The following is an 11,609-nucleotide window of genomic DNA, read 5'->3' as shown; positions in this document are numbered from 1 at the left end:
TCTCCTACGGTTTTAGGAGCAGAGTCTCTAAGGATCAGCTTTTTGCTCCAAAGAAACAACTCCTGCTACAATTTTTATTTTATTTTTGGATACGTAAAAGAAAATGTAATAATATTAATGAATGGGATTACATTAACAGTTGAATTATTAGCCAGTAGCTAATTTTCCAAACCAAAACCTGCCCCATAACCCCTAAGACACCAACCCCTGATTACAAGAAAGGAAAGAAAAACATAACGAAAAATAACAAGCAGGTGACCAGTTGGTAATCAGGAACAAAAGCACCCAAAAACACCACCATAACCTAGTTTCTACACCAGATGACCACTATCACTTGACTTAGATGGTGTCTTGTTCCTCGTCCTCTGTTCGTCTTCTCCTTCCACCTCCCTGATGTAGTATTCCTCCAATAATTTGAGATCCAACATCTCATCCTCAGTGTCATATAGGTCATCAAAATTATCTTCAACACACTCTTCTTCCTCCGACAGTATGCTATTCTTTGTCCTGCTACAAGATTTAGAAGTGATCTGACGCTATTAGTGGTCACAACCAAAAGTATTAGCTAGTACATTAAATGCATTGGATAGATAATGAATGAAGTATTGTGGTGGTTATTTTGTACAACAACAATTTAAAGAAAATAGCTTCTGAAAAATTAGCTTCCTGACTTCATTTGCACGATTACTTGTTGTATGTATGTACATAATATACATAATATGTAGCTTAGAAGGTCCTATCAGGCCTATATAATGTAATTCCAACTTTGAGCAAAGCTCTAATGCGTTATGGTGTCTAATAGTAAAGTGTCTCTACTTTTGTTTGAGGTAATGTTGTACAACCCCTTAGCTTAGAAAGAGCACCAAATTTCAAGTGGATTTCAAGTAATACGCCAAAAACCATAGGAGTCTTTGGATCAGTCAAGGTAATTCAAGTGGTGTAGGGTTACATCTTGGGTTTTGGATTTGAATTTGTTCCCATTAAATGATGACAATGCAAGCTAAATTTCAAGGACGATATGCTATTCCTTTGTTACGGTGGGTTCCATTACAAGAAGTTCATTTAGTTGAATCAAGTAAGCAGCTTGATTGAATAAATTTTTTGGTTGCTCTATGAGAATCGGTGCGCAAGGGACAGGTAAGTTTTCACTTCAATGTTTCATACGGGTGATTCACTTGCTATAGACTTGATAATATTTACATAACACTTGTTTTCCTATCTGTCCTGTCGTAGTTGCATTGGTCTGACTTTGCAGCGCCATTGGTCGAGGCTGACAAAGATACTAATGAAGATCCCAAAAGGTTCCTTCTCTTCCCAGGATATCTCTCACCATGTCTTCTTTTTTCTTTTTTGTTTGGGAAAAGGAACTATAAGGCTCTAATGCTAACTATAAGGCTCTAATGCCTATGATTTCACTCAATTTCTTTGACTAGTACAAACACAACTCTGCTTGCACCCAAGAAGAATCAAAATAATATGGAAGCTATTTAGAGTGGAAACAGTGCAAGAGTTTGTTAGATGGTAAAGTCATGCCACATTATCTATGATCAATATAGTACTACAAAAAATATTTCTCATGTAAATATGTAATTGTTTTGCAACTACTTACTAAAGGATTATTTAGAATACAGCCCGTTGATATTCTTGGAATTGAAAATGGGACTTATGCTCATTCTTTTTTTTTTTTTTTACTTTTGAGAATGGGACTTATGCTCATTCATTTTTTCTTTCGTCAGCCAATCGAGTCTTTGCTTTCTTTGACTTCTTCGTCACTTCTCCAGTGCTGCTCACTCCTACTTTTTGCTGCCTACAAAGGTGAGATGACATTGATAGTAGACTCTACAGGACAGTGAAGAAGTAGAGCTCTAATTCACATCAAATTGGCAAAATGTAGAGCTCACGTTGCTTCTTAACTGTGGCATGCTAATGAGTAATGAAATTAGTTATGGGAAAGGGGAAAGAGAAATGTGTAGTCAATTGCTTAGTCTGTTTCATCTGATTAGTTTATTTTGGGAACAATTATCTTTCTAGTTTTTGAAGGAAGTGACTTGCTATGTATGTATGAGGTAAAAGTGGCTATTAGGTACTTTCATGCTTTGTTGTGGTATGCTAAGGTATTTGTTTGCAAATAAATAGTTAGACTGAAATTCTTTTTCCGTTAAATGGTTAGACTGAAATTCTTCTATGCTAAGGTTTGGAAATCGTTAAAGTATTATGAAGACCTTAAGTCAGGTTCCTACATACACCTAGCCTTTTGCTACTGTAGTGGCTACTGCTCAAGCTATTCTTGATGAACAAGCACTTCAAGGTCATTGTTGCCATAGAGAGGCGGCTTTGTCTTTGAATGTTTTCACATTGGGTATTAAAGAAGAGCGAATGAAAAGGCAATTAGATGATGTTGTTTCACTCAGCCTAATATTTGCTCGATATCTATGTTCATTCAAAGTTTAATTCGTTTTGGGTAGTTAGGGTTTTTCACTTTTAGCTTTGATTGATCTAAAAAATCCTTAATTTTACTTTAAGTTTACAATTAATAGAATGCACTCAAATAGTCAAGTACTATATTAGTTTGTGGTAGTTAGAGTTGCATATAGGTTGACAGTATTGTATTAGTGATGGTTTGACATTGTTACTCAGGCATCTTGAATATAGTGCATAGTCAAGTGCATGTCATATTGTCACAATTTGATATAGGGCTACTCTCAAGGAATAAGTTTCCGTCAGAACTCATGTTAGTTATATTTGGATGCTACCTAAGTCTTGGTGATATGAAGTAGGTGATGGTCGCCTGGATTCTAGCTTAAGCTCTTATGTTATTTTGTTTAGGATCAGGGAAGTAAAGAATGAATCTACTTCTGTTGCTTGTAGTTTCATGGCTGTGCTCTTTGAACAAGGACTTGGCTTTGGCCCTTTATGAATATAAGGTGCTTCTTAATTACTAGGTACTTTTTTTTTCCAATAATTATTTTGTTTATGCTACTATACTAGGCTATATGATGATTATTTTCTTTTGTTGCCATGTTTATATGATGATTCTACTGTAGAATGTTTCTTATATTTCAGTGGACATCATCACCAAGTTAATGCTATTAGTCTCTATTTAAAAAGCTGATATTTGGTAATGTTACTAGCGAAAGTGATAGTAGTTGTGTTTAGCAATGTGCGTAGGGTAGAAAGTTTGAGTCGTGTTCAAGCTGGGATTCTACCTACACGAAAACATTACCCCGTTGAGTCTACATTCAAGTGAACCAAGTTTCATTACTTGTCGATGTCTATGCTAAAATCTACAAAACTAACATGTTAGACTATTCAAACTGAAATTTTTATCTTTCATATACTTACACTGATAATGAATTTTCATAGTTTACTTTTCGACTCTTAGGCACTTAAAATTGATTAAAGTGTATATATACATTTTTTTTCATGTCCTTGGGGTAGACTAAAGCATTGGCAGTATGTTTATTTATTTATATATATATAGAAGTTTTGTACCTGGTTGTAAGTGTTTGAGTTATTCACAAAGGGTTTGAGTTGTACATGTGTTCCCCAAGAACAATTAATGGGTATTGGACCTAAGTCTATCTTGGTTTAACTTAACAATGGACACATTGTTTGTTTGCGATATCAGGGTTTCTTATAAGATGCATATAATGACTTGTAGCTTGTTTCAAATAGTTTCGGTCGACTTACCCCTTAAATATTGTAATGACTCGGAATTTCACTAAGGGTAATTTAGTCATTTTATATGTTAGTTCAGTGGTACTATAGAATAATTGATGTAGACTGATGTGAGTGGCGAGTGTTGGTATATGTTTTATTTAATTATTCTAGTAATTACAAATTTTGGTATGGGTATTTGATGCGGTAATTTCCAAAGTTAATGTAAATTTATTTTTTGTAACCATTAAAATGGAACCGGTAAATTACTAGATATATGGTGGGGTTTTAACGTTTATCATTGGTGGAGTTTTAACGTTTATTATTGGCGTACTTTGAGGATTATGGGCTTTTCATTGATGGTTATTTTTATATTGGGCCTATGTATTGTATTGGCCTTGTTATTATGTTGGGCCGTTATATTATATTGGGCATGTTTTATTTTTTTGGGCCTAACTATATCAGGTGAGTTGGGCATGGGTTACTAATAAGGCTTTAGCCTTTAACTATGGGATAGACACGAAGTGATGAGGGGGAGGGATCTGTTTTACTAGTTAGCCACGTATGGCTGGCTTCTGGAGAGGGAGGATAAACCTTAAGGTGCTAGGTGGCGGACAGGAGAGGTGTCTTTGAGGTTCCATACTTTTTTTTACGAGCGAAAAAGGAAAACTAGACACGAAGCTAGAGGGGAAAGCTTGGATAGATCGATAAGGTGACTTCGTGACTTTTGATGAGTTTTGGGTGGAAGTTTCCCTTGCTGGTCTCAAGGCTAAATATTTGAGGAACAGTTGGGTGGGGGCGCATACATGAACAACACCTACCACTCCCAAATTCAAGGTCTACCCGGTTCTTCGAAACACTTTTAAACGGTAAGGTGTCCATACACCAGGTACGAATAGTTAGACTGGGTTTCTCTTTGTGTTGGGTTTTAATAACTTGCTATTTGCGGCAAGAAGTATATACTTGAGTCTATATACTTTGGTGGATTATTCATATAGTAGATTAAGCCCAAGGGGTGCTTAGTAACTTCTGAGATCGAGAACCCAAGGAATTAAATGATATATATATATATATATATATATATATATATATATATATAGTTAAAAAATAACTACTGAAAGCAGGTGCCGACTAGCAAAGTTGGTAAAACCTTTGGGTGATGATACCAGAGGTCTGGGGCTCGAACCCCGCCAGCATCAAAGAGTTACTGATCTCATTTAAAACAGGCTTGCCAATCAAAAAAAAAACAAAAACCAGGCCACTTTCCAGGCCAGCACCAAGCCGTACCAGGCCATCCAAGTCACTCGCCAGGCCGTTACAGGCCTCTTCCAGGCCGCATCCAAATCACTCATGCCTTTTGCTAGTGACAACGCTAGGCCACACGTAATTTGTTGTTTGTTTTTCTCGCGTAATTATATTTTTGGCTAGTTCAAATGAAAATTAGTTAATATTCTTTTATTGGTATTGAGAGTTTGTATGATTAAGTATTTAGGGAAACCTTGAAGATTAGAAGTGAAGTGACGTACATGTAGAATACCGATTCAAGGTTGAGAATCGGTTAGTGGACGTTACATGATTGAAACATGAGTGAGGAACCCATACCGCCTTCCTCATCAGAAATGGCTTAATCCATTCCTATAGAAACACCTTATCAATAGGAGAACTACGACTAGCTTGATCCCAAAAGGGTACGTAGGCAACCACATGGCTCAGCTGCTTCCATAGGAAAACCCCTACCCCTTGTACAAGGAAGTTGAGTGTTTAACTTGTTTTAGTATTGATAAATTTTTGTTAAATTATATTCGTATGTGTTGGGCATGATTTAAATCTGTTGGTAATATTGATTAACATTGCCTGCCAACGTGTTTAATGAAATTCCAGTAATTGATACACTTACAAGTATTTCATAAGAACACGGTAAGTGGTATTAAGCAGCTAAAGGTATGTGTTAACCTTGTCTTTTGTTTTTAATTTCATTTCAAGTTGATTATTATATATTGACTACGTATTCAACGTTGAGCGTTGGTGTATCTTCACAGGGATGAACAGGTGTTTTCATAAGACAAGAAAAGGCATACGGGCAAGTTAAGAACAATTTAACGTGAATGAAGCGCACTCTGAGTGATACAACAGTTCCTTCACTTATTTATTTTAATTTCAAATTTATTCCTTCTAAGTGTGTTGTAATAAATTATTATTTCTTTATTGTCTTTAAAAATGAATCCATATTAGAATGCATCCATTAGGTATAAATTATGGCGTTGATGAGCGTTCCAAGTGTGAAAGACCGATCTAGAGTAAGAGATTGGTTTCGGGGCGCTGCAGCTACTTGATTTAAGTGGCATTTGTCGAGATGGTTAAGTAGCCGGTGCCACGAATCAATATATCTTTTAGTAGTTGGGTTACGGCTGAGGTTTTTTTATATTTTAAATGAAAGTGTATTATTTGAATTTCAGGTTATGACAGATTTTAAATTTATGAAATATTGGAAATACAGAGGAAATTCTGTCGAAATTTCTTTGAACGCTATGTTCAAAGGGTGTTTTATATTTTAGTTCTAGTTGGACTCATGTGAGTCGAACCAGCTCACGTCTTGGTTTATTTGACGGTTGAATATTTGGATCGAGCTCTTTTATCTAAATATTCAATTGTCTGAAAAATTTGGGGCGCTACAAATATATTAACATTTGCAATTCTGCTTATTCACATAGGTATTTATGATCTTGAGTTAACTATTTTGCATTCAACTAACATACTTGCTAATGATTTACTTTAAATCGTTAAGAAATATCTTATATATAATTTGTGCATGCCTAGATTACTTGGCTACCTTGTATATCGGTGCATTTACTGGCTATTTTATATCAAGTTATATTGAGTGTCACCATCTCTTTTCAATTGCAGGATTCAAGTGGGCTAGTGTGTTAAAAGATGTGAGATAGGATTTTGGGGTTCCTTTGGAGGAGTGAATACTACTAGTTGGGAAAGCACGGAGGATTTGTCCAATTTGTTCATATGTGGGTGATCGACTTTGACGAGATTAGGTTATTTTTTCATTTCGATTTGGATTAAGCTGATTATATTTATATGAATTAGATGGAAAATGTGTTATTTACTTTATTACATTTTACGATTAAGTACAAATATATATTGGTTATCCAAGGGGATTGGAATGTTTCAATGAAATTAACAATATATATGAGTGTTACTTGAAATTTAATGGATCATATTTAGGTATGTAGTTTATTCAGGTGTGTAGTTTATTCTAGGTTTCCAATTTTGTATATATATATATTCACGTTTTTTTTTAGTAAAAAATAATATACATATCACGGTTTTACCCAAACCGTCATGACTAATGGTACTTTTTATGACCGTTCAAAAAGATGAATGCATAACAGTTTATTTAAAACCGTCACAAATGATATGATTTGTTGTGACAGTTTTTGAGCAGTTGTTACCGTTTTTTTTATGTTTTTATGACTGTTAAAAAGGATGAATGCATAACCGTTTATTTAAAACCGTCACAAATTATATGATTTGTTGTGACGGTTTTTGAGCAGTTGTTACCATTTTTTATGCTAGAGAGAGACTAGTTTGGAACAAATATTTGTGACGGTTTTGGGAAAAAAATAAATGACTCTCACTCCGTCACGGTTTTGGAAAAAAAAAAAAACAGTGACAAAAGACTTTTTGTCACTGTTTTTAACAGTGATATAAAACCTTTTTTCTTGTAGTAGAAAATATCTAGTTTTTGTAAAATGTTACTATATCATCCCCAAATAGAACTATGATTTGTCCTCAAAGTATGAAGAGATAAAGAAAGAGATTACTATAGAAACATGAGCAAAAATGGTGATGCACCTGTATTCTGTTCTTCATAATGAAAATACACCACCCTCAAATAAGTTTGGGGCGTGGGTTATTTGATATAGAACGAGAAATACATGGTTTATTATACTAAGGATAATTATTCTACTATGAAATCTTTTTGGGTTTTTATATTTTTGAAAACATATATGAAATGCATGAAAGAAAAATAAATTTTTTTGGCATGATGTATCTATTTTACCTTCTGCTCATATACCAAATTCCCACAAGAAAACAAAATAAAACAAGCAGATAATATTAAGCATATAATTAAACTTATACTAAACGTCATACACGTAAGAAAGAAAGATAAAAATAAATATATCCAACTATATGGACACTAGGGAAAAGCCTAGTCGAGGAATCCGTCATTGATTTCGTCGCCTCGACGTCTAGAAGATCCTTCTCCTTGATGATGTCGGGTCCTAGCATGTCTATCACTACACGGGAGCGCATCTCTAATGCTCTGCTATGTTCTAGTAACACTGTGTTGAAAACATAGTTGCTCCTGCTGGAAGGACTGTTGCTCCTCTTTGATGGTCCGCTATTCTGCTATAATGTTTCCCTGAGTTTCCCTGAGCTGGTGGAGATACGAATGCAGAATCCTCTGGCCGGCCTCCATGGAGGAAGTGAATTCCGTCCATGGGCTGAGTAAATTGTCGAGTGGTATTTTTAGCGAAGTAATCCACTTTCTCAGTCGAGCATGCTTGCTCGGCTCGCTCGCAAAGTGTAGATACTAAAACTTCGGACACATTAGGCATAGATAAGACTGCGTGGTAGCGCCCTGACCACCACTAGGGCATCTATGGCATCGAACCACTGATCTTTGCATGATCCTAGTGACCAGTACTGGTTGAGAGGCGGTTGACTTCTCTGGTTTGCAAAGTTGCTCAAAGATAAAGGAGAAGATGCAGAAGCTATTCTTCTGTTCTTGAAGAATCCATAATATATGAAGCATCACCTTACCTATATCATTGTGCTTGGTGAGCCTAGTAGGATGTAGGTTGCCCATTGAGATATCGACAATTTGGTTCCTTCAGTAGCGAAATCTAAAACGCCAGTGAGACTTGGGGTTTTTCCCCTCGAGAAGTGTCTCTACCATCATCGTGATCGATGGTCTTACCATCCGGGACCGTTCGCCCCAACATAAGCTTTTAGAGGAATCCACATAACTCCACTCACCACCTCCTTGGTGAGCTCAAGCCGAAAGCAGCCATCCTTGACAACCGCGGATGCGGTCATCCTCCCTCTAAACATACCATTGTAGAACGAAAGAGTGAGAGAGGGAGAATAAGTTGCACCTCCCAACCAAACCATAGCTTCCCATCCTCTTCTCCTAATCTCAGCCTTGAAGTGCACTTCAAATAGATTGGAATTGAAGATGGGTTCAAAATTTTACTCCGGCACGATTTTAAGAACTCGAGCTATTTATAGTAGGAATTGATAAATTTGGGGTTTCTTGTTGGAATGTGGGTTGAAAATTGGGTAGGTTGTAAAAATTTGGAGTGGTGGTGTTTTGGGGTGAGGTCGTGGTCGCGAGTGTTTGAGGGGCAGGCGCGAGCTAGGTTGGGGCGGCTAGGGTTTGTGATTTGTGAGGAAGATGATGAGATTGGGTGGATGCGAGTTATATATACAAGATGATGGCACGTGTGAGGCACGTGCCTTTTTAAGTTATTTCAAAATTTTGGCCCAAGCCCAAATAAAATCAGATAATTCAAATCATGTCATTAGTGCCTTGCCAACTTCAAGAGCCGATCCGTGATTCGTTACTCGTCCGTTCTTGACCCGTGAGGTAACAAAACGATCAGTATCGAAAATGTAACATAACAGTATACACTCACATCCAATGGTGGATGAAAAACAAATGATAGAAAGAAACGAAAAGGAACTGTATGGAAATATGTACAGATAGCATAAGGAAAATTTTAACTAATTTTTTTGGGTTTTAAATAAGTTTGACTGAAATTTTAAAAAGGTGGGTTGTTTTAAGTCAGATCCCCAAGACTTGAAAGTTTTTGAAAACTTGAGTCAATCCCAACCAGATGGTTGGATTACTTTCTTAGAGAGGTAGAGGCAAAATATAGAAGTAAACAGAGAATAGTATCACTTTGGGTTACTCTATTTGTTTAATTCTCATTTGGAGACACCTTGTCTCTTTCTTATTTTTATTTATTTATTTATTTTATTTATTTTTTTAGATTGTTGGTTTTCTCAATCAAAATATATCTCTAACCATATAGAGGTTTTATAATAAGATAAAATTATCGTGAATCCGGTATCATTTTGGTTACTCCGAGCATATAACTTTCAATTTTATATTCTCTAGTTTTGAAAACTACGGAGAGATATTTTAAGAAACTCGTACTCAAAAGTTGTGATTCTATACTCTGGTACTTCTTTTGGAAAACAGAGCATAACAGATGTTCTTAGGCAACTTTCATGTCGGCTCTGTGGCGAACCCAATCTAGACAGACAGAGCTTTAGCTACGCGAGTTGGGGGATTTACTATGCAAAAGATGGAATGTCCTAACCCAGGTGAATAGCTCGGTGATATAGGCAACCTTTAGTAAGCAAAACTGATCTCAAATCGCCCCTAGATTGCGTTGTTCTATGGGTTGTTCTGTATAAAATCCATTGCCCATTTTGTTTTTGAAAAAAAATTACTTAATTATTGATGTATCGAGAATCATCTATTATAAGCGCGGTGAAAACAACAATTTTATTAAAGAAAGAAAATTTTGTTTTGGCTTTTGGTTTTTATGTTCCTAATTACTATGACAGAAAAATATAAACTATAAAACTACTAAGAAAAATCACTATGACGAAAGTGATCCTCCTAATAGAAGGTTCTTGAAATTAAGTGATTCTAATTGAGAACCTGCGTGGGGTTTGGCTTGCCCTAGATTATGCACTTCCTTGTTTTGCAAGAAAGCAAATCTAGTGAAGACGACTAGCTCAATTTCTAGATAATCTAGTCTCTCCTCTCCTAATCTCTAGTTAGCCCTAATTTGTAGCTATTCCAACCAGACAGAAAGATAAAGCTCGAAACAATTAGAAATCACCCATAGAAGGAAAAAGTTTTCGAAATCAAGGGCTCCAGCTGCCAACCATCCCACGGTATGGCTTGCCTATGGAAGACGAGACATGTTAAACAACCATGAGAGACAATCATAAGACACCTTTACTCAATCCCCATCGCCCTATGCTTTGTTTCACATCTCCTCTTTGTAGAGGAAAGACTACTCAACGTCAAAGGTGAAAACTGAAAGGAAAATGCTTATGTAAAGACAGAAAACATAAAAACAGAAAGCAGGTAAATAAAAATAAAGACAGGAATTGTAAACGATAGGAATAGAAAATCTATTCTAAAAATAAGTGTAAAATAAATAAAAGAAAAATTGTATACTTGCTCCATAAGGGTACACTACTCAAACGACGAAAGTAAAAAGTGTAAACGTGGAATGCGAAAAATATATTGTGGACTCAATGCTTCAAGATTTCTTTTTACACACACCCTCCAAGTGGAGAGGTCCGGTTACCTTATTGATGTATTCTCTTAAAGCAAAAGATGAAATGGAAAGGGAAAGGAATACATCGGAGAAGAGGAATTAATCCTCGTAGATGGGATGATTAAGAAAGAGTTTTTAACGCTCCAGCTTCGTTCACATCACTTGTTGCTTCAAAGGCTATGTTTGTTAGTTTAGGATTTGGAATAGCTTGTCCTGGGAACACACCTTTCTGGGTTTTCTCTTGGACTAACAAGTTCAGAGATTGTTGCATGGATGTTAGAATTTAGGTTTCTTATTGCATGACAGATAGCATTATCTCGGTGGGCTTATCTGTTTGGACACTAGTTGATGGTGTAATGGGAATAAGGTCTCTTTGATTTTTGATAGGTGGGTTTTGGTAGTTTTGGTTAAACTGGGATGCAACCAATGCTCTATTCTGATTGTTATAGGTATTTTGTCCTTGTCCTTGTCTGAATATGTTTGGTGGTTTGTTGAAACTTGGAGGCGGTTGGTTTTGTGGAATGTTGGTCCAGGCGAAGTTTGGGTGTTGTCTCCATGGTGCATTTGTTACAT

The sequence above is a fragment of the Coptis chinensis genome, chromosome 9, assembly GCF_015680905.1.
Source record: "Coptis chinensis isolate HL-2020 chromosome 9, ASM1568090v1, whole genome shotgun sequence".
In the NCBI taxonomy this organism is placed as follows: Eukaryota; Viridiplantae; Streptophyta; class Magnoliopsida; order Ranunculales; family Ranunculaceae; genus Coptis; species Coptis chinensis.
The sequence above is the reverse complement of the archived record's forward strand: the minus strand, read 5'-3'. Positions refer to the sequence as shown.